This window comes from Otolemur garnettii, unplaced genomic scaffold (genome assembly GCF_000181295.1).
Source record: "Otolemur garnettii isolate 467f Iridium unplaced genomic scaffold, OtoGar3 scaffold00013, whole genome shotgun sequence".
NCBI lineage: Eukaryota > Metazoa > Chordata > Mammalia > Primates > Galagidae > Otolemur > Otolemur garnettii.
The window spans coordinates 17,955,385-17,977,369 of record NW_003852408.1 but is presented as its reverse complement, the minus strand read 5'-3'; positions in this window follow the sequence as shown (position 1 = coordinate 17,977,369).

Below are 21,985 nucleotides of genomic sequence, written 5' to 3'. Positions count from 1 at the left end.
GGTGCCACCCCTACTGTATTATTTTTAAATTTGCTGATTCATGTTTTAAAATGTCACAGTTGATTTTAGATGTATATTATTATGTTTTCATCTTTTGATTTATAACCTTTATGAATTTTGAGCGCCTGGGCTGTTTCTGCTTATCTTATCTTTCCATGTTGTCTAGAAACTTCCAATATCATTGTTTCCTCAACCATTCCAACGTTTACACCAAATCAAACATCCAATGATACTGATCTTAAATTCTATATTATTATATCCAGTGGACATTCTTCATTACAGAGTTAACTTTTCATCCTCACTTAAAATGTTGTCCTCTCTTGAATCCTGAGAAGTGAAATATCTACTGGCATCACTTCTCAGTCTAATGTACTGGATCTATTAAACTGCATCACAGCTCAATCTTAAATTCTGTCTATCAGATTCTCTTCTTAATTTACCCATTCAAACTTGTGACTTTTAATTTCATTGATAGGTTGATAATTTTTCAGTAAATCCCACTCTGACCACCCCCCAAGATTTACCATTAGCTATTTTACAACTCAACCTAATTATCTGTGACATCTCATTCAAATATCTTTAAAATGAAATTCTCACTTTCTCATCATCCCAGCTGATTCTTTTTGCCATCATATCATCTTAATAAATATCATCCTGTTATTCTGATACAGAGCAGGAGGATACATCATAGTTAGCAACTCTCTTGGGGATTTTTGCCTATTTATTTCTTTTAAAAATCTCTCTATGCTGGGCAGCACCTGTGGCTCAACAGAGTATGACGCTGGCCCCATATACTGGTGGTGGTGGGTTCAAACCTGGCCCTGGCCAAAGACTGCAAGAAAAAAAAAATTTCTCTATGCTGAAATTCAGTGAAAAAACACAAGGATATTTTCAATTTTGTTTTCCTCATTATGTCCTTCATTTGGCATGACTTATTTGCATATATAATATTCTAAAAGATGATGAGTTAGAGAATGAATGTATATACAGTTCTGCACAAATGTTAGTACAAGGCTTTCACCACAACATTGTATTGCTGTATCTTATTTATTTCAACTTTATTGTGCCTCCAAATTCTGTGGATACAGAGTATAAACTAAGCTCATTTACCAGTACAGATTAGCTGCTCCTTAGAAAGTTTCCATGGCATCATGGGTCCCACGCCTTCAGAGTGTTTTATAGTTACACAGTTCTGATTGCATTTGTTTTTTCTAAGTATATTTTGGATTCTGGTTTTACCATTCACAAGATATATTATCTTAAGCAAATTGTTTAGCTCATCTATAAAATGGATAAGAAAAGAGTGAGAATTAGGTACCTATCAACTAGTAAATGATATTACTTCTACTACTCCTATTATTATTGCTACAAGGTGAGCCTCCATAATCCTAAAATCCAAAATCCAATACATTCCAAAGTTCAAGATTTTTTGAGCACCACTGTGACACTACATAATGGAAAACTCCCCACCTGACGCCTATGCTTTCTGATGGGTAATTGTACACAAACTTTGTTATAGGCACAATATTATGAAAAATATTGTTTCAGATTACCTTCAGGCTATGTATACAAAGTATATATGAAAAATAAATGAATTTTGAGTTTAAACTTGGGTTCCATTCTCAATATACTTCATTTATATATGCAAATACTCCCAAATTAAAAAAAAATTCCAAAATCTGAAATGCTTCCCGTCCAACATTTTCATTAAGGATATTCAACCAGTACTATTACTAGTGGTGCTAATAGACCCTTCTAGACATGTTTTCAAAAAAGTAGAGTAATAACATATACACAAAAATGTGTACATGCACCAAATATATAACATAAATTCCTTATATTCCATAACTTGATTTCCTATGACATGATATCAATGGTCTAAATATAAAGCTGTAGTGCTTATTTTGTTTAAGAAATATAAGAATATAAAATTCTAAAATTATTCTTACAAGAAAATATGTACCTGTATTAAACTTGAGTTAAATCCTACAGAAAAAAAAAAGGACATAGGCTTCAGTAGACTCTTCATTTTGTCTCTTGCATATCAGAGTATGTTATGTGATACTTAGGCAGTTAAATTTGTTAAATTGGAAGGGAGATAGAGTAATTGCTTTTCCTAATTCCACATATGTCAGTATGTAGACATAGATGGTTAGTTTGCATTATCTTTTCTTTAAATCATTAATAAATAAAAACCTGCAATTGTGTACCTAAAAAATGTTATCCTTACTCCATATTAGTTTCTGAATTTTGTTTGTTTTCCAAGCTCAAACAGAAAGTACTTAGTATCAATCTCTGACCATTTTATATAAAGAAATACAGGCAATATTTAGGTCATGCAGACATTGATCCTCTGAAGGACAAATGATGTCAGGCAGCATTTATACAGCAAAAAAATTCAATTTTGTTTACTTCTCCAGCAATTCACCTTGATGTCAGCACCATTTAGCTAGGCCAATAATAATAATATTTGGTGTCAGTTCTTATTCATTACTGTACCTAGATGATGCATAAGTCAAAACTTTTAGGTATGTGGTGAAAAAAACTAAAGCAGGTTCTGTCTGTCTAGGGAAACTGGAAACAACAATAGAATAGAAAATTAAAGGCTATGTAATGTGCCATTTTTACTTTATATACTGTTTGAATTATTTTAATGCCATGATGTATGCAATAATTAATTTTATGTCTTTCAAACTCATTTCATCATATGTTTCATCATATATTTTTAAACTAAATATTTTATGAAATAAACTATTGCCTTTATACATTTAGTATTTTGTAAAGAAAATAATTTTTGGTAGAAAATGAGATACTTTAAGAAAGATGAAGCCATAAAAAAAGAGCTTGTATAACCAGACTTTCAAAAATTAGTTAGAAAATTATGAAAGAAATCTAATACATTTTAAAATTAATTAATTTATTTATTTAGTTATGAGTCAGGGTCTCACTCTGTTACCCAGGAGTACAGTGGTGCAATCATAGCTCACTGCAGCCTCAATCTCCTAGGTTCAAGTGATCTTCCCATTTCATCTTTCAGATGGCTAGGCACCACTATGCCTGGCTAATTTTCAAAATGTTCTTTTTAGAGATAGGATCACTCTATATTGCCCAGGCTGGTTTTGAATTCTCAAATTCCTAGCCTCAAACAATTCTCCTTAGCATCCTAGACTGCTGAGATTAGTTAGAGGCATGAGCCATCATGCTTGATCAGAAATATAATAAATTGATAGAGGTCTTCTTTCTTTATTTCAACTTCATTTTGATCTTATAAATTTAATGCCACAAATTACTAGAGAAAGAAATGGTAGAATTAAGAGTATATACTTTTACCCCCCCCCCGCCATTTTAACTTTCAGTAAGTCCTACAGTCAAATAGAGTTGAGTTCATGCATTTCTCATATTCTTGATGGGTCCATGAAAATTAAAGGCAAAGTGATTATGTCAATTTCCTGATACTTCCTCTTTGACTACAAAATTAATATATAAATATCTTTTGTATGATTTAAAACTTTTCAGCATATATGAAATACATTAAGGAATGAAGTTTCTACTTAGCGTTCCTTTACTGAGCACCTACTATGTCCTGGAAACTTGAGGTTTAACAATGAAAAATACTAAGTCTTGGGCGGCACCTGTGGCTGAAAGGAGTAGGGCTCCGGCTCCATATACCAGAGGCAACAGGTTCAAGCCCAGCACCAGCCAAAAACTGAAAAAAAAAAAAAATACTAAGTCTTGGTTTTATATACTTTATATTCTGGAAAGAATCAGAGACAATAAATAAGAAAACAAAAGAGTAATCTTAAGAAGAAGAAATGCTATATTTCAAGAATCACCAGGGTAAAAAAAGAGGAATAAGGTGGGAGTTGGAATTTATAATCTGATGATTAGAAAGGGGCTCTCTGAAAGAATAACATCCACAGATCTGAAGAAAAGAAACCACGCATCCAGGTCTAACCACTGAGTTCCTGTGCTCATCCTAGAAAAAGTGCTGCATACCTCATAGCTGAGTATCACCATGGGCACCTTCAAAGTCCTCCCACTGGGAAGCTGCGCACCAACGCCAGCACCTAGTCCACCCTTCAGAGCAATTTCAGAACTCTTTTTCTGGAATGGCCATCAGAGCTATCTTTGTATTACCCATGATGTCCTGAATGATATTAAGGTGTCTTCCTTTCAACATTTGCTTTATCTTCTGGTGAAGAAAAAAGTAATTGGGGAACAGATCAGGTGAGTAGGGAAGGTGTTCCAATCTAGTTGTTTATGGGCTAAAAGTTCCTCAGACAGTGCATTGTTATGACACAAGAGCCATGAGTCATTGGTAAAAAGTTCAGGTGATCTTCATTTAACTTTTTCATGGAGGCTTTTCAGTACTTCTTTTTTTTTGTTTTTTGAGGCAGAGTCTCACTATGTCACCCTCGGTAGAGTGCCGTGGCATCCCAGCTCATAACAACCTCAAACTCTTGGGCGTAAGCGATTCTCTTACCTCAGTCTCCCAAGTAGCTGGAATTACAGGCACCTGCCACAATGCCTGGCTATTTTGTTGTTGTTGTTGCAATTGTCATTGTTGTTTAGCAGGCCTGGGCCGGGTTTGCACCTGCCAGCCTGGATGTACGTGGCCAGCATCCTACCCACTGAGCTACAAGCACTGCTGCCCATGGCACTTCTTAATAGTAAACTTGGTTAACTACTGGTATAGTTGGTACAAATTCATGATGAACAATCTCTTTATCAAAAGAAGTTAGCAACTTGTTTTGACTCACAGATTTTTTTGGTTGTGGAGAATTCGCTGCCATCTATTTTGTACTTTTATGCACTGTTTCAGGGTCCAATCTGTGCACCTATGTTTTATCACCAGTAATAACATTGTCTTGCCTCTCCAAAGGATCTAGGCAAACTTCCACTTTCTTGTATTTTTGTTGACCATTTTTGTACGCACCTTTCTCATGCCAAAGTTATGATTTTCCTGTTCTAGTATCGATATTTGCTTGGTCTGTTATATTTCTTATACTCTGTCAATGATTTTGAGGCACAATTTGACAAATTTTTACAATATTTGCATCAGTTCTGCTCATCACTGGCTGCCCTGACTTCTCTTCATTTGCGACTCTCTCCCAACAAAACAAAACAAAACAAAACAAAACAAAACAGTTAATCCATTTATATAGCCATTTTCTCATGGTATTATCCCCATGGACATGGATTAATACCTCCCTGAGTTTACGTGCACTCTTTCCAAGTTTAGCAAGACATTTAATGTTTATTCTTTGACATAATTCAAACTTTAACATTCTCACAATGGCACACAAAAACATGCCACAACAATAATGAACACCATGCAGCAAGACTTTGCCGCACATCAACACAAACACAGCTGTGAGACACTGATCTACCAAGGGGATGAAACCTTCCTGAGTCATGTGTGCAGGGCTGCCAACATAAACATAAGGTGGCATGTTTGTGAACTGAATTGTCACACCACATAGATTTGAATGAAGTGAATTCAAATACAGGTAAAAGCAAAGGCCAAGTTCCTTTGCAGAAGCAGTAACATCGTGGTGTCGTGGAGGCATAGCAACACAGTGCACTTGAAGTGAGCTAGGACTAGAGAAAGCAGGTGGAATAGCCTGTGTCAAATAGATGATAACAGGTAACCTAGATTGAATATGTTGTATGGTTGAGGAGATTTTTCTATAACTCTCTAGCATTTTATCTGTGGTTATGAAAAAATTTATTTATACAAAGGTACCTCAGCCATGAGAAGTGTGACAGTTTGCTTTATGTGCATTGCACCTTAACTTTTGTTAATCCCATAATTCTTAGTACAGAAGCACTGATCAATATTCAATGATTAGTAAATGTCAGAAGATCATCACAGGTCATACTGAAGGGATATTTAAGAGGACATAATTAGGAGAATGTTTACTGTAACGCAATTTATTTTCTACTATTGGTTTTAAATTTTATTTTAGAATATAATATACTTTTTAGGCTCTCCAAGATGTTTTGAGCATAGGACTACCAAAAATATTTCAAGATATTTATTATATTTTGTAAGAAATAATATTCTTAGTCAGAATTTTTGACTATTTAAGTATTTGGTCTTCCAATACAGCAAAATTTCAGTTAAACAGATTTTAAAATACAAAAAGAGTTCTGTATAATATCGAAATACAAAATGATACACTTCTTTCTAATTATATTTGACACCAATCTTAACTTGCATGTAATTTAAAAAAGTGTACAAAACTACATGAATTATATAATAAGCAGCATGAAGCTTTAGGAGATTATTTTACACATAGGTAATGTCTAATGCATCATACATTGTCTTTAAAACACATAATTAGAGCAAAGAGAATTGTCACACAATTGACTCAGGAGCATAATTGCCACAAAACTTGATTATCCCCTGTAAAGTAATTTTCCGTCCTTAATTTTGTGTTCTCAGGTGAATGGGACCATACAAATCCATACTTCAAGAATTGGCTGCTAGTTACCATCTCTTCCTCTAGAAGAGATTTAATTTTATTCTGAGTGGCCCTGTAGAGAATATGTTTTAAAAGTTAGATTTTGCAGCAGGATTGGCTGGACTTTCCTCTGGCAGGTTTCACTTTGTTTGGAGCCTGACACACCCATCACCATTATGCTCTGCTCTCACTCCATCCCTCTCAACAGCTGCAGCAAAACACTCCACAGGTTTTTGGGATTTTTTTTCCCCTATAAATTTTTTTTAGTTTTTTAACTTTTAATTATTATGGGTACATAATAATTGTATATGTTTATAGTCAATCAAATCAGGGTAATTGAGGTATCCATTACCTTAGGCTTTTATCGATTCTTTGTGTTAGGAACATCCCAGTTCCACTCTTTTAGTTCTTTTAAAATATACCCTAACTTAGTGTTGATTATAGATACTTTCTTCAGCTATCAAATATTGTTCATTGTATCAAACTACTTACCTATATTCATGTACCCATTAACTGTTCCCAGTTTATTGCCCTTCCCTACCCTCCTTCCAGCCTCTAGTAAATATCACCCTGTTCTCTGTCTCCATGACATCCATTGATTTTGATATTTAGCTCTCATACATGAGTTAGAACATGCAAGATTTGTCTTTCTGTGCTTGGCTTAATTTACTTCATGTAATGCTCTCCAGTTCCAGTCATGCTCTTGCAAATGCCAGGATTTCATTTTTGTGACTGTATACTATTCCATTGTGCATATGTACCACAATTTCTTTACTTATTCATCTATTCTAGAAACTTAGGTTGACTACAACTCTTGGCTGTAGTGAACACTGCTGTAATAAACATGAAAGTGCAGATGTATCGGGCTGGCACAGTGGCTCATGTCTGTCATCCCAGCACTCTGGGAGGCCAAGGTGGGTGGATTGCTTGAACTCACAAGTTTGAGACCTACATGAGCAAGAGCAAGACCCTGACTCTAAAAAATAGCCTGGTGTACTGGCAGATGCCTATAGTCCCAGCTACTCAGGAGGCTGAGACAAGAGGATAAGTTGAGGCCAAGAGTTAGAGTCTACTATGAGCTGTGTAGCACAGCACTCTACCAAGGGGGACAAAGTGAGATTCTGTCTCAAAAAAAAAAAAAATACAGAAATATTTTTGATGTAATTATTTCCCCACTTTGAATATAGTCCCAGCAGTGGGATTTTTGGATCATATGATGATTCTATTTTCAGTTTTTTGAGGAATTTCCATACCCTTCTCCATAGTGGTTGCACTAGTTTACATTTCCACCAACAGTGTCCGAGGGTTTTCCTTTCTTCAATCCTTGCCACATTAGTTATTACCTATGTTTTTGAGAAAAGCCTTTTTGCCTGGGGAGAGATAACATCTTTTTGGAGATTGAGTTTGCATTTCTCTGATGACTAATGATGGTGAGCATTCTTTTGTATACCTGTAGGCCATGTTTATGTCCTCTTTTGAGAAATGCCTTTTCAGATCACTTGTGTGTATCTGAAAGTGGATTATTTGATTTTTTTCCTTTTGAGTTCTTGTCATTAGTCCCTTGCCAGAAGAGTAGTTTGCAAGTATTTTCTCCCATTTTGTGGGATGTCTCTTCACTTTGTTTGATTGTTTCCTTTGATGTGCAGTTTTATAGTTGGTGTGACTCCATTTGTCTAGCTTTTTGTGCTATATTTTATTGATAACTGTATTTAACATTACATAGTGACACTGATGCTTATCACTTTTGCCAATCTTTTTTATTAAATTTCAGAATATAATGGAAGTACAAATGCTTTGGTTATATGGATTGCTTTCGTACTGCTTGAGACAAAGTTATGAGTGTGCCTATCATAAAGTGTATTTTACACCCATTAAGTATGATTTCACCCATCTCCTCCTCCCCCCTTCCACCTGCTTGATTTCTGTTGAGTTTTACTTCTGTCTGTGCCTATGAGTGTAGTTTCTTTATTTCCAGTGTAATAGTGAGTACATGTAGTATTTGTTTTCCCATTCTTTTTTTTTTATTAAGTCAAATATACATAGATCTTGGATACATTCATGCATACATGGGGTACAAGGTGCTGATTTTTTTAATACAATCTAATGTGATTAAATTTAACCAAACAACATAGCTTTCACCTCAATTACTTGATTATTGTGCCAAAACATCCATGTTCTACATTTCACAGATTTGAGCAGGATCACACCTGTGGAACATATGACAAGGGTACAAGTCAAATGTGTTTTTCCATTCTTGCAATCCGTCATTAAAGACAATGATGTCCAGTTCTATACAGATTGATTTAAAAGAAATTAATATTTTCAATGTCTAAATAGAACTTCATGGTATACATGTACCACATTTTATTAACCTGCTCATGAACTGATGGGCACTTGGGTTGATTCTACATCTTTGTGGTTGGGAACTGTGCCTCAGAAAACAATCTTAAGTACAAGTATCTTTTGACAAAATGACATTTTTCCTTCAGGTAGTACTCAGAAAATAGGAGTGCTGGATCAATGGTAGGTCTACTTTGTGTTCTCTGAGGAGTCTCCATACTGTTTTCCACAGAGGTTGTACTAGATTTCTGTATCACCAACCGTGTAAGTGTACCTTTCTCTGCACATTCATACCCAGCACCTATTGTTTGGGGCTTTTTGACAAAAGCTGTTCTCACTGGGATAAGGTGATCTCTTAATGTGAATTTTATTGGACCTCTTGAGTAATAGCAGGCCTGGAGCATTTCCCCACTGTTTTATTTTTTTGAGACAGTCTCACTTTATTGCCCTCAGTGGAGTGCCCTAGTGTCATGGCTCACAGCAACCTTAAACTCTTAGGTTCAAGTGATCCTCTTGTTTCAGCCTCCCAAGTAGCTGGGACTACAGATCCCTGCCACAATGCCCAGCTGTTCTCAAACTCCTGAACTTAAGCAATCCAACCACCTTGGACTCCCAGAGTCCTAGGATTACAGGTGTGAACCACCATGCCTGACCCCCAATGTTCTCTTTTAGAAGTTTCATGGTTACTTAGATTTAAGGCTATAATCAATTGTATTTGGTATTTTGTATATGATGAGAGATAAGGATCTAGTATCATTGTTCTAGATGGAGATTCAGTTTTCTGAGAATTATTTATTGAAGAAACAGTCTTTCCCCACTATAAATATTTTCTGGGTAGCGTAGTCAAGGATAAGTTCACTATAGATGTATAGATATTTTGGAGGGTTCTTCTATGGTCCTACATAAAAGTTAGGAATTTCTTCTATTTCTGTGAAGAATGTCATTGGTATCTTGATGGAGATTGCAGTATATCTATAGATTATTTGGGGTAGAATGGGCAGTTTAACAATATCGATTCTTCCAGTATATGAGCATGGACTATGTTTCCACTGTATTGTTTCCTCTTCAATTTCTTTCTTCACTGTTTCATAGTTTTCAATATAGAAATCTTCCATTTCTTTGGTTATATTTATCCCTAGGAATTTTATTTGTACCTATTAGTTTCTTTTTCATATTGTTTACTGCTGACATGTAGAATTGCTATCGATTTTTGTGTGTTGATTTTCTATTCTGCAGCCCCACTCCTTTTGTTTATCAGTTTCAATGGTGTTTTTTGTTGAGTCTTAGCTTTCTCTAAATATTAAGACCACATCATCTGCAAATAAGAGTAATTTGACTCCATCCTTCCATGTTTTGATGCCCTTTATTTCTTTCTCTTGTCTAATTGCTCTAGCTAGAACTTCTAATACTATGTTGAATAACAGTGATGAGGAATCACATTCTGGTCAGGAAAGGCTTTAGTTTTTCCCCATTCATTATGGCATTTGCTATGGGTCTGTCATATATGGCTTTTATCATGTTGAAATAAGTTCCTTCTATGCACAGTTTTCTTAGAGTTTTTATCATAAACAGATATTCAGTTTTATCAAATTATTTTTCAGTGTCAATTGAACTGATCATACAATGCATGACATTGATTATTGTGCATATGTTGAACCATCCTTAAACCCTGGGATGAATCCCAATTGATCATGATGAATTTATTTTTATAATGTGTTGATGAATTCAGTTTGTTAATATTGAGTTAATGATTTTTGTATATATGTTCATCATAGATACTGGTCTGTAGTTTGTTTTTTGTTGTTGTGTCTTTCCATGGTTTGGGTATCAGGGTGATATAGAGCTCACAGAATAAATTTAGGAATATTCCTTCTGCCTCAATGTTTTGGAATACTTTTAATAGAACTGATATTAGGTCTTCTTTGAATGCTTGGTAGTCTTCAGAAGTGAAGACATCAGGTACTGGGCTTTTCTTTGATGAGTAGGATTTTATTAATTCTTCTGTCTTATTTGTTGTTAATGGTTTATTCAGGGTTGAGATTTCTTCCTGGTTCAGTCAGGTAGATTGTATGTTTCTAGGAATTTAGACATTTCTTCTAGGTTTTCCAATTAATTAGTACATAGTTACTCATAGTAGTCTCTAAAGATCCCTGGAATTCAGCAATATCAGTTGTAATGTCTCCTTTTTCACCTCTGATTTTATTTATTTGCTTGGTCTTCCTTTTTTTCTTAGTATGGTTAAAGATATGGAAAATTTTATTTTTTGAAAAATCTAACTTTTCATTTGTTAAATTTTATTTTGTTTTAAATTCATTATTTCTGCTCTGATCTTTATGGGTTCTTTTCTTTTACTAATTTTGTGTTTCTTTTGCTCTTTTTTCTAGTTCTTTGAGATCCATCTTTAAGTTGTTTATTTGAAATCTGCTTTTTTGATGCACTTTTTTTTTACAGCACTTATTGCTGTAACTTTTCTCTTATTATTCCTTTTCCTGTATCCCATAAATTTTGATATGCTGTGTTTTCATTTTTCATTTGCTTCAAGAAATTGTTTAATTTCCTTCTTAACTGTCTTCACTGACTCGGGAACCTACTGTTTAACTTCCATGTGTTTGTATATATTCCAGTATTCCTCTTGTTATTAATTTATAGTTTTATCTCATTGTGGTCAGACAAAACAATTTCTTTTTTTTGAAATTTTTGAGACTTGTTTTGTGGCCTAATTTATGGTCCATTCTTTCTTGAGAATGAATCATGAGCTGAAAAGAAGAGTGTATATTCTGTAGCTGTTGGATGGAAGGTTCTGTAAATTACCTATAGGTCCCTTTGTTCTATAGTGCAGGTTAAATCTTATGTTTCTTTGCTGATTTTCTGTCTGGGTGATCTGTCCAATGCTGAAAGTGAAATTTTGAAGTCTCTAACAATTAGTGTATCAGGGTCTATCTTTCCCTTTAGCTCTGATAATATTTACTTTATATATATGAGTGTTCCAATGTTGGGTGCAAATATATTTAGAATTGTTATATCCTTTTGCCGAATTTCCCCTTTGTCATTACATAATGACCTTCTTTGTCTCTTTTTAGTTTTTGTCTTGGAATCTATTTAATCTGATAGAAGTGAAGCAGCTCGCTTTTCTTTTTGGTTTCCATTTGCATGGAATATCTTTTCTCATCCCTTTATTTTTACTATATAGGTGAAGAGTGTTTCTGCGGACAGCATATGGTTGGTTCTTGCATTTTTATCCATTAGGCCACTCTCTTTTGATTAGAGAGTTTAGTCTATTCAGATTCAGACTCAATGTTATTATTAATAGGTAATGACTTATTACTGCATTATTATTATTTGATTTCTGGTTGTTTTGTGGTCCACTCTTTCTTTCTTTTTTTGAAGAGACAGAGTCTCACTTTATCACCCTCAGTAGAGTGCCATGGCATTACATAGCTCACAGCAACCTCCAACTCCTGGGCTTAAGTGATTCTCCTGCCTCAGCCTCCCAAGTAGCTAGGACTGCAGGTGCCTGTCATAATGCCTGGCTATTTTTTGTTATAGTCTGGCTGGGGCAGGGTTTGAACCCGCCACCCTTGGTATATGGGGCCGGTACCCTACCCCATGAGCCACAGGTGCCGCGCTGGTCCACTCTTTCATTCTTACTTATTTTCTGCCTTTCTTTGTTAAAAGTGATTTTCTCAGTTAAGTGCAGTGGCTCATGTCTGTAATCCTAGCACTCTGGCATGCTCAGGCAAGAGGATCTGTGGAGCTCAGAAGTTTGAGACCAACCTGAGCACGGGTGAGATACCATCTCTACTAAAAAATAGAAAATAGAAAAAAAAAATTAGCTGAGCATTGTGGCATATGCCTTTAGTCCTAACTGTTTGGAAGGCTGATGCTGGAGGAACACTTGAACCCAGGAATTTGAGGTTGTTATAAGCTAGGCTGACATCATAGCACTCTAGCCTGGGCAACAAAGAGAGACTGTGTCTCAAAAAAATGAGAGGGAATTTTCTCTGGTATCATGTTTTAATTTCTTAGATTTTTTAAAATGTATTTGTTGTAAGGGTTTTGATTTGAGGTTACCATGAGGCTTACAAAAAATATTTTATAACCAATTATTTTAAACATATGAATATTATATTTACAAATGAACAATAAAGAGTATTACAGAAATTCTACCTTTAACTCCATGTCTCCCACCACATTTTAACTGTTTTGCTGTTACTATCTATATATTTTTATACTATCTCTCAAAAAGTTGTAGTTATTTTTGATAGGGTTGTCTTTTAGTATTCCTACTCAAGATAGTGTTATGCCTGGGAGGTCCCCAGAGACCATACAGCCAGACAAGCTGATTTTTAAGGCAGTCTTTTATTGAAGAGGCAGCCAGTGAGTGGCTTGGTGTCCCAAAAAGGGGTTTCTAAGAGCAGCCCTGAGTGCTTAAGGGGTCAGCTTTTTAAGGCTTGGTCTTCATCCTGGTTGGCACACAGGCTGCCCAGATGTATCCAGGTAGGGTAGCAAGCATTGTACAGAAGCACAATTTTGCAGTTAGTTAGCCATACATCTTTGGTTTAATATTTTTCCCCATCTTAGTTTCAGTGCTTTCCCCACCTGATATTGTTTAAAGGTCAGTACAGGGACAGGTGGTACCTCCCAGTCCATTTTGCAGGGAGTTAGCCAAGCAAGAAGTCAGTGAGTACTTTCCTGTCTGTCTTTGGAGTGAACCAGACTTCATTTTGTTGAGGGCTTGCAGCCCTGAAATTTGCTAGGAGTTAACTGGTATTTGTCCACTTTAGCCTACACCTAACAATAGAAGTATTTATACAGTGCAATTGTAGCAGAAGAGTATTTTGTATTTGTGCACTCACTATTACCAGTGAGTTGTATAACTTCAGTTAAATTCTTATTGTTCATTAACATTGTTTCATTCAAGTTGAAGAACTCCTTTAAGTATTTCTTGTAGGACAAGTCTGATGTTATGAAATTCCTTAGTGTTTCTTTGTGTGGGAAAGTCTTCATTTCTCCTTCATGTTTGAAGGATTTTTTTTTTTTTTGAATATAGTATTCTAGGGGTGCTTCTCCTTCAGCACTTTGAATATGTCATGTCACTTTCCCTATAAGATTTTCACTGAGAAGACTGCTGCCAGATATATTGGAGTGCTTATATATATATTTTTTCTTTTTCTTGTTTCCCTTAGGGCCTTTTCTTAGTCTTTTGGGAGCTTGATTATTAAATATGTTGATGTATTCTTGTTTGGGTTAAATCTGCTTGGCGTTCTTTGGCCTTCTTGTACCTGAATGTTGATATCTCTCTTTATGTTTGGAAAGTTTCTCTGTTATTTCTTTGAGTAAACTTTCTACCCCTATCTCTTCCACTACTCTTTAAGGCTAGTACCTCTTAGATTTGGCCATATGAGGCTATTTTCTAAGTGTTGTAGGCATGCTTCATTCTTTTTTTATTCTTTTTTCTCTTCTGACTGTATATTTGCACGTACCCTGTCTTCATTCTCACTAATTCTTTCTTCTGCTTGATCAATTCTGCTTTTGAGATACTCCAATGCATTTCTTAGTTTGTTAGTTGAATTCTTAAACTCCAGAGTGTCTGTTTGGTTTTTATTTTATTTTTTCAATCTCTTTGTTAAGTTTCCTTGACAGGCTTCTGAATTTCTGGTCTGTGTTGTCTTGAAGTTCATTTAGCTTCTTCAGTGCAGCTCTTTTGAATTCACTGTCTGAAAGGTCTTATATTTCCATAACTTCATGATTGGTCACTGGTATCTAATTTGGTTTGTTTGGTGAGGTCATGTCTTGTTGGGTTTTCTTGATGATCATGGATGTTCTTCAGTGACTGAGCATTTAAGAGTTAGGTATTAATTTTATTCTTCACAGTCTGGCCTTGTTTAAACCATTCTTCTTGAGAGATCACTTTGCATCTGTTCATAGGAGATTGAGTTTTGTGATCTGAGTCCAGTCAATGCATCCATATCAGCACTGGATGTGCCCAAACCTAGTAATACTGTGACTCTTGCAGATTCCTGGTGGTACTATCTTGGTGGCCTGCAGAAATTGCAGTTTTTGTGGCTGACAGCCTTACAATTTTAATTCATCTCCCAGGCTTCTTTTTGTTAGTTGGTTGTGGGGCTAGCCAAGATGGGATGGCAAGGTAAAAGATTTTTCTTTGGTAAGGCTGGTGTAAATGATCTCTCTGTGGACACTAGCTGAAATCTGCCCTACGCTGTGTCCCCTGTGCTGGTAAGGTTCTGGGTTTCAATGTAGAATCCCATGATCACTTCACTCTCTTTATCCAGAGAACACAGATTCTCTCTCCATTGGACATGCTAGCAGGACACTGTAAGAGAATGGATGGGATGGCATAGGCAATGCTAGACTATCTTTTCTGCCCTCAACAGTGCCTCTTCTTTGAAATAATGCTACTAGCAGGTAGTGTAATTACACACCTGATTTTTTTGGTTCTTTGAAGGGGCTTACTTGCATGGATAATTGATGAATTTGGTATTCATGTACAGAGACAATGACTGGAGGTTTCTATTCAGCCATCTTACTCTGTCCCCATCTACAAACATTCAGCACTTTTTTGACTACAGGAAATTAGCTGCTATATGTAGCTTCCACTTGAAGATAGATGTATTGTATTTTTCCTAAAATATTTAAGTTTTCTTTTTTCATCTTTTCAATGTTTTCCTAAAACATTTCAGTTTTCTTTTTTTTCCTTTTCTCCTTCTCTTCCCTTCCATTCCTTTTTCTTTTCTCTTTAAGATTTAGCAAATATGAGTGGCACCTGTGGCTCAAGGAATAGAGCACCATAAATGGAGGACCCCATATGCTAGAGATGGTGGGTTCAAACCCAGCCAAAGACTGCAACAACAACAACAACAACAACAACAACAAAAGACTCAGCAAATATTCTCTACCTTGCTACTTGGATGGTAGTGAAAAGAAGAATTTTGGGTTTCTAATATAATGCTATAGACCTGAGAACCTCTCCTTTATCATGAGAACCTGACAATCCAGTTTGACAACCTTTTCCCATATTCCTTTATTTCCTATATTTATTATTGATGGCTTAATACCAAGGGCTGGGTTAACCAGTTCACTTATTTGTTAGTTGCTGACATTGCGTATTGTCAAAAAGAGATATTTTTATATTAACCATAAATAATAATGAATAAGTGAAATAATGTGGAAATTCCTGGGAATTCAGGGATGGGGTTAAATCAGTATGGGTTGGTGGGGTCCACTGGGACCTGGGAACATTTAGATCTTTTACTCTGCATGAGCTAGAGAAAATTATGTTCACAAAGAACCTTAAGTATAGATTCTGTTTCTTTTTGGTGAAACTTGTCATTAGTATTGGCCAAAAGAATTCAAAATTTTCTCTTTTTAGGTAGAGGAATAGAATTTTCTCAGAAATAGTTGGTTTTCACTTGCATTCTGAAATACAAACTTACAAAGGAAACAAAGTTATTAAATTGGAATTTCTTTTTTATCCTTTAATTTTTATAACTAAAATGTTAATGATAAATTTTTGTGCCTTTATCTTTGGTTTCTCTGAAGAACATTCTATGGATACAATTTCATATTTTCAAAGAAATATGATTATTTTGCTAACAAAAATTAAAAAATACTTTAAAGTTTCTAAACAATTAAGATAGCAAATAGAAAAAATTTTAGTGTTATGAAGTTTATTCTAAAATATACAGCTGTACTATCTAATTCATTTTTATCAATCAAACTATAGTTTTGAGTGTATTTTATGCAATCACTTCCATATGATGTAGAGGCAAAAAGGTGCAACACCTTTCTTCATCCATCATAAAGGTCATAACTAACACTCCTATGACAAAATACAAGTTACCAAGAGAAAAATATAACAAATTTATGTACTCAGGGCTTTCTGTGACATGGAAGCCTTCAAAAATGAAGACCTAAAGACCCAAGGAAAACTATTTTTATGCTTAGTTTTGGTAAGGAATGGGCAGCTGTGTAGAAATTTGACTGGACAAAGGGATGTGATCTAATGGTAACAGAGTGAAGTGGGAAACCCAGCAAGGTCTGACTGTTCAGACTCTTCTGGGCCTCTTGCGTAGCATCACTTCCTCTTGCATACGGGACAGGATCCCTCTGGAAGAAGGATCTTTAACAGAGAAGGGAGGAGAGAAAAGAGAGTAACCCTCGCAGATTTTACGGCTTGCTTTTGGTCAGAGAAGCTCTAGCTTCTACAAGCAACCTCTGGGGAGAGGAATTCTGGTTTCTATGTCTCACTTCAGGAAATAAAGGGAGTCAAGAGATAGGAGGGCAGAAAAAGGTTAGAGTGACCTTGTTTCTGAGACTTTCCAATCTTCTTCAGCTCAGAATATTCAGCATGCCAAGGTGTGATAATTTGGGGTATCATGTTCTGAGCCCAAACAACGGCAGTAGCCAAGTGCAGTCCATGGTTGGAAACGTGAATCTTAGTAATGTAAACAGCATGATGACACAAACCTATTTACAGATTATCATCTTTATATATAATGGAACTTGTCTGAATTTATATGACTGTACTTATATACATATTAAGAGATAATAAATTCAGTGCAAGTTACTCCAGCAATGTTATTGCAATGAACACTATATTAATCAATAATAATTGGCTACTTTAAAAGAGACCTTTGCCAGTAGAGTAACACTGTAGGTTACAACCACAATAAATAGAACAGATATAACATAATCTGTATGTCTGTGTCATGCCGTGTCTTCTGCTGGGAAAAGGGCAAAAGCACATTGTTCTTATGAATGGTTATTAACACATTGCTCACATTTTTGCTAGATTAGTTTTATTTCTCCATGAAATGTAAAAATACATATTTTAAAAAGGCATATCTAAACTCTTAAGAAGTGATTATTATAAAATTACTAGAAAGGTGAATTTGTACATTTTTTATAGTAAGCTCTCTATAAATGTTTGTGGAACTGAATTAGGTGAGAAAAAATAATCATCTTTTTCTGACAAGGGAAGAAATAGATTTAACTGGAATTTTGCTATTTGCCTGGTATGGATATCCAGAATCCCAGGTCCCCTTCTGACTTCTAACCACTACCACAGAAGTCTAGCACTCCTCTAATTTTCATTCCCTGCCTTCTGTCTTTCATTACTCTGGGAATTATAAAAGGACTGACTTCCTCCCTCCATAAAACACAACAGATTAATGAATTTAAGTGTCTGCATTATTAAAATTGTCATCCCTGGTATACTATTTCAAGTGCCATATCAACTGTGGCTAGCTTTTACTCTACAGGGGGTCCTGAGATCTTCAGTTTCTTATGTAAATTTATGCAAAAATTGCTCCAACATTATCACATGCTGTTCATTTCTAACCCCAAAAGGAATGCTATTATTTTTTGACTGGGTAAATGGAAAGAGCAGAGTGGAAGAGAGCTGAATTACAGGTTAAAAAATGGAATATTGCCCCATTCATGGATAGAGTTTGAGAAGAAAATATGAGATATATGTTCAGTTCTGTTCAAAGTCATCAATTTGTTATTATATATATGAAAAGTAAAATTACAGAGCAATACATTTTGTTTTGGTTAGGAGGGGTACAAATTAGCTTCTTCAAGATGACTCCATACCTTACTAAGGTCAAGGACCACATTTTCCTTTTCCATATTGTATCACTCCTGTCCTTTCCCATACAACTTTCAATCACCTGACACTATTCTAACAGAGAATGCTTGTCTGGTTGCTCCTTGACAAATGACTGGCCAATTATTGTATCAAAACTGTTTTTTTAAATTTCATCTTCTGAAAGTATGTACAAATTTCTTTGGTTAGCTCATCATGACAAAAGAAAGTAGACTAGTGGTGAGATAGAAATTGATTATTTTAGAAAAAAGAGTGCATTAAAGCAGCTTGATTCAATGGATCAAAAAGGTACAGAAATTTAGTAGTTAACAAATTGATATTTAAAAATATTTGTTCTTTAATTCTCAAATTGGATCACCCATTATCATGGGTTATTTTGAAAAGTAAAATTATCAGTGAAAGCTTCATTAAAATGTAAATAAATATGGCATAATGTAGCATAAGGGCTTTATTTAAAGATAGTTGTTTGGAAGGAAATAAGTTGATGGGTAGGAGGAAAAATTCCTCAAGTTGTAATCACTGTGCCAAAAATCAATTAATAACATGCATCAACATTAAATCAAAAAGCTCTTAATAAAGACCTTATATCTTATTTACATATGAATTTATTCCAGACTTCTTGTTTATCAAATGGATTTTGAATTCAGTCTAATTGCATTTCAGATCCCACTTACCATTTACCAGCTGTGTGAGTTAAAAGTAGCCTCAATTTCCTCATATATAAATGGGAGATATTACCCTGTACCTCATAAACTCATCAGGTTAATCTTGTTGGATGTTAGATGTATGTAAATTTCTGTAAGTACCCTTGAGCTTTGTTATGGAAAAAAAATCCAATGTGCACAGTACTACTATAAAACCAATTTATAAAATCACTCACACTTTCATATGAGAGATGAATCACAACTATAGCCCAGGATGAAGGAGTGAAGAGAAAGAGAATGGAAAGGGAGGAGAAGGTTCAATAGAGGGAAGGTTAATGGTGGGACCTCACCTATGAAGCATATTGCAAGGGTACAAAGTCAAATCTATCAAGTATAGAACACAAATGTCTTAACACTGTTATTAAGTAAATGAGGTGAAAGCTATGTTAATTAGTAGGATGTAAGCACTCCAATTTGTACAAATAATCAACACATTGAATCCCACAAAGGGATACATGTATCCATGATCTATGTAGATATGACTTAATTAAAAAAAAAATTGTTTGACGCTTTCAGGTTTACTTTTAAGATTTGTCAGGTGGGCCTGGAGCAGTGTTCAACCTAGAGCTACTTTCCCACCATGCAGCAAGACCCATTTTTGTGTCCTAATCTACTCAATGACCCTGAATCTTGAAATTTTTCCTTCCAGCTGCTGGGGGGCAGCATTCCTAGCCTAGCATAAGCACCTTTCCCTATTCCACTAATCATTTCAGGTGGTTCTTCTACACCTTTTGGTAAGCTCCAGGGTTTTCTCTGTGTACCTCTTACCTCTCCTATATTCGACCCTGCAAACTAGAGCTGCCTTGGCCTCCCTGGACTCTCAGCTTCCTGTCTTCCTTTTAGGGAGTCTTTCATGCTCTGTCTTGGTTCCCTCTCCCTGTGCACTATGCCACTGCCTCTTCTATGGCTCACCTCATTTGTTTCCATCTCATGGTGATTATTGACCTTTGTTGCCTAATCTACAGTATCGGGCATTATAAACCATTATTTTCCATATTTTGTCCATATTTTTGGTTGTTTCAGGCAGCAAGGCAAACCTGGTTCTTGTTACTCTTTTGTGTCTAGAAATGAAAGTTTTTTTAGCATCTGTTTTTAAATATCAGCATATTTAACCAGAAGATATGTGATCATAATAATAATAGCATTCTTTTTAAAACTTATAGTTAGCTCTTCTTCCCTATGAAAAATAAAGGTTGACAGTGTGTTTGCAGGAGACATGAATTATGGTTCTGATTGGGCCATTAATTTCATATGAAAACTTAGACAAGTGCCTTAATTTCTCAAGCCTTCACTTTTCTAATCCATGGAAGACTTAGTTCCAGACAACCTTTATGTTCTCTTTCAGAAATGTATCTGTGATTATTAACATTGTCTTTGGAAACTGAGAAAAATGGTGGCATACACGTGTACCATTTATAAAGCTTTTTAAGGAAACACAAATTTATTTTCAACATCTGATCTTTCTGAAATCTGAAAGAGTCTTTGTCACTCTATACTCACTAGCAAACCCAACAGCAAAACTGAAATCTTCCTTTTGGCATACATAGCAATGCAAAACTGTAAAAATTTAATACCACTCTCTCTGTAGACATTAAGTACTAAGCTTTAGTTTTTGCTTCATATCTCAATAGTTTATTTCTTCATATTCCAGAAATCCTACTGCCCTACTCTGACAGTAGAGTATGTTACTATGTAGATACATCATAAAAGATTGCTGCAGTGTGACAAGCCACATCAAAAGAAAACACCAAGGGCCTAGAAGACAAAGACCTCATACATGAATATCTGAAATATGCCAATAATGACTCTGAAAATGAAGTAAACTCACATGAGAGTCAGAAAATTTTTCTTTAGTACTTTTAGAAGAGGCTCATTGCCAGAGGGAGAATGCATTAATTTCATATGCCATGTGAGGGATTTCCATTTCTCCTTGAATAAAATGTTAGTTTCAAATTTGTCCTTAGAGTAGAAAGACTCTCAGTGATTCATTAAAACTTCGTCTCCCCTTTACCTTCAGAAAGCCACTGATTTTGCACAATGTACGGAAGCCAGGAAGTAGAGCTAGTCTGCTCGCGATTATACCAGAACTGTGCTTTCAATTTATTTACTATCCATAAAATGAACAGCATTGTTCTATGTTGTGGCAGATTCCAACAATTAAAGGCTCTCATCCTTTTCCTTGATGAACTAGATTGTAATTAAAGAACCAAAATCCATACCTAAAATAGGCAGCTATCTTTTTGTGTAAAGTGACAGCTTATAGAGGTTCAAGAAGGCTAACTAAAAATCAGTGGAGCAAACTTATGTCCACATAAGTACACCTACACACGGATGTTTACAGCAGTTTTATGAGCGACTGAGAAAACTTAGAATCAGCCAAGGTGTCTTTTAGCAGGTTAATGGATAAATAAACTATGGCACATGCAGGTGATAGGAAATTATTCAGTACTAAAATGAAGTGAATTATCCAGACATGAAAATATATGAAGGAACCTTAAATGCAGATTGTTAAGTGAAAGAAACAATCTGAAATGGCTACATCCTATATAATTCCAAATGTATGACATTCTGGAAAAGGCAAAAATACAGACAATAAATGATCAGTGGTTGCCAGAGTTAGAGGGAGGGAGAGTTGAGTAGGTAGAGGGTATTGCCATAAAGAAGTTTTAGGGTAGTGTGAATGTTCTGTGTGATGTGATAATCATGGCCCCATGTCATCGTACATTTGTCTAAACCCATAGAATGTGTAACACCTAGAGTGAATGCTAATTAAACGATGGACTTTGGGTGATTACGATCTGTCAATATAGGTCACTAACTGTTCCACCTGTGCCCCTGTGGTGGGG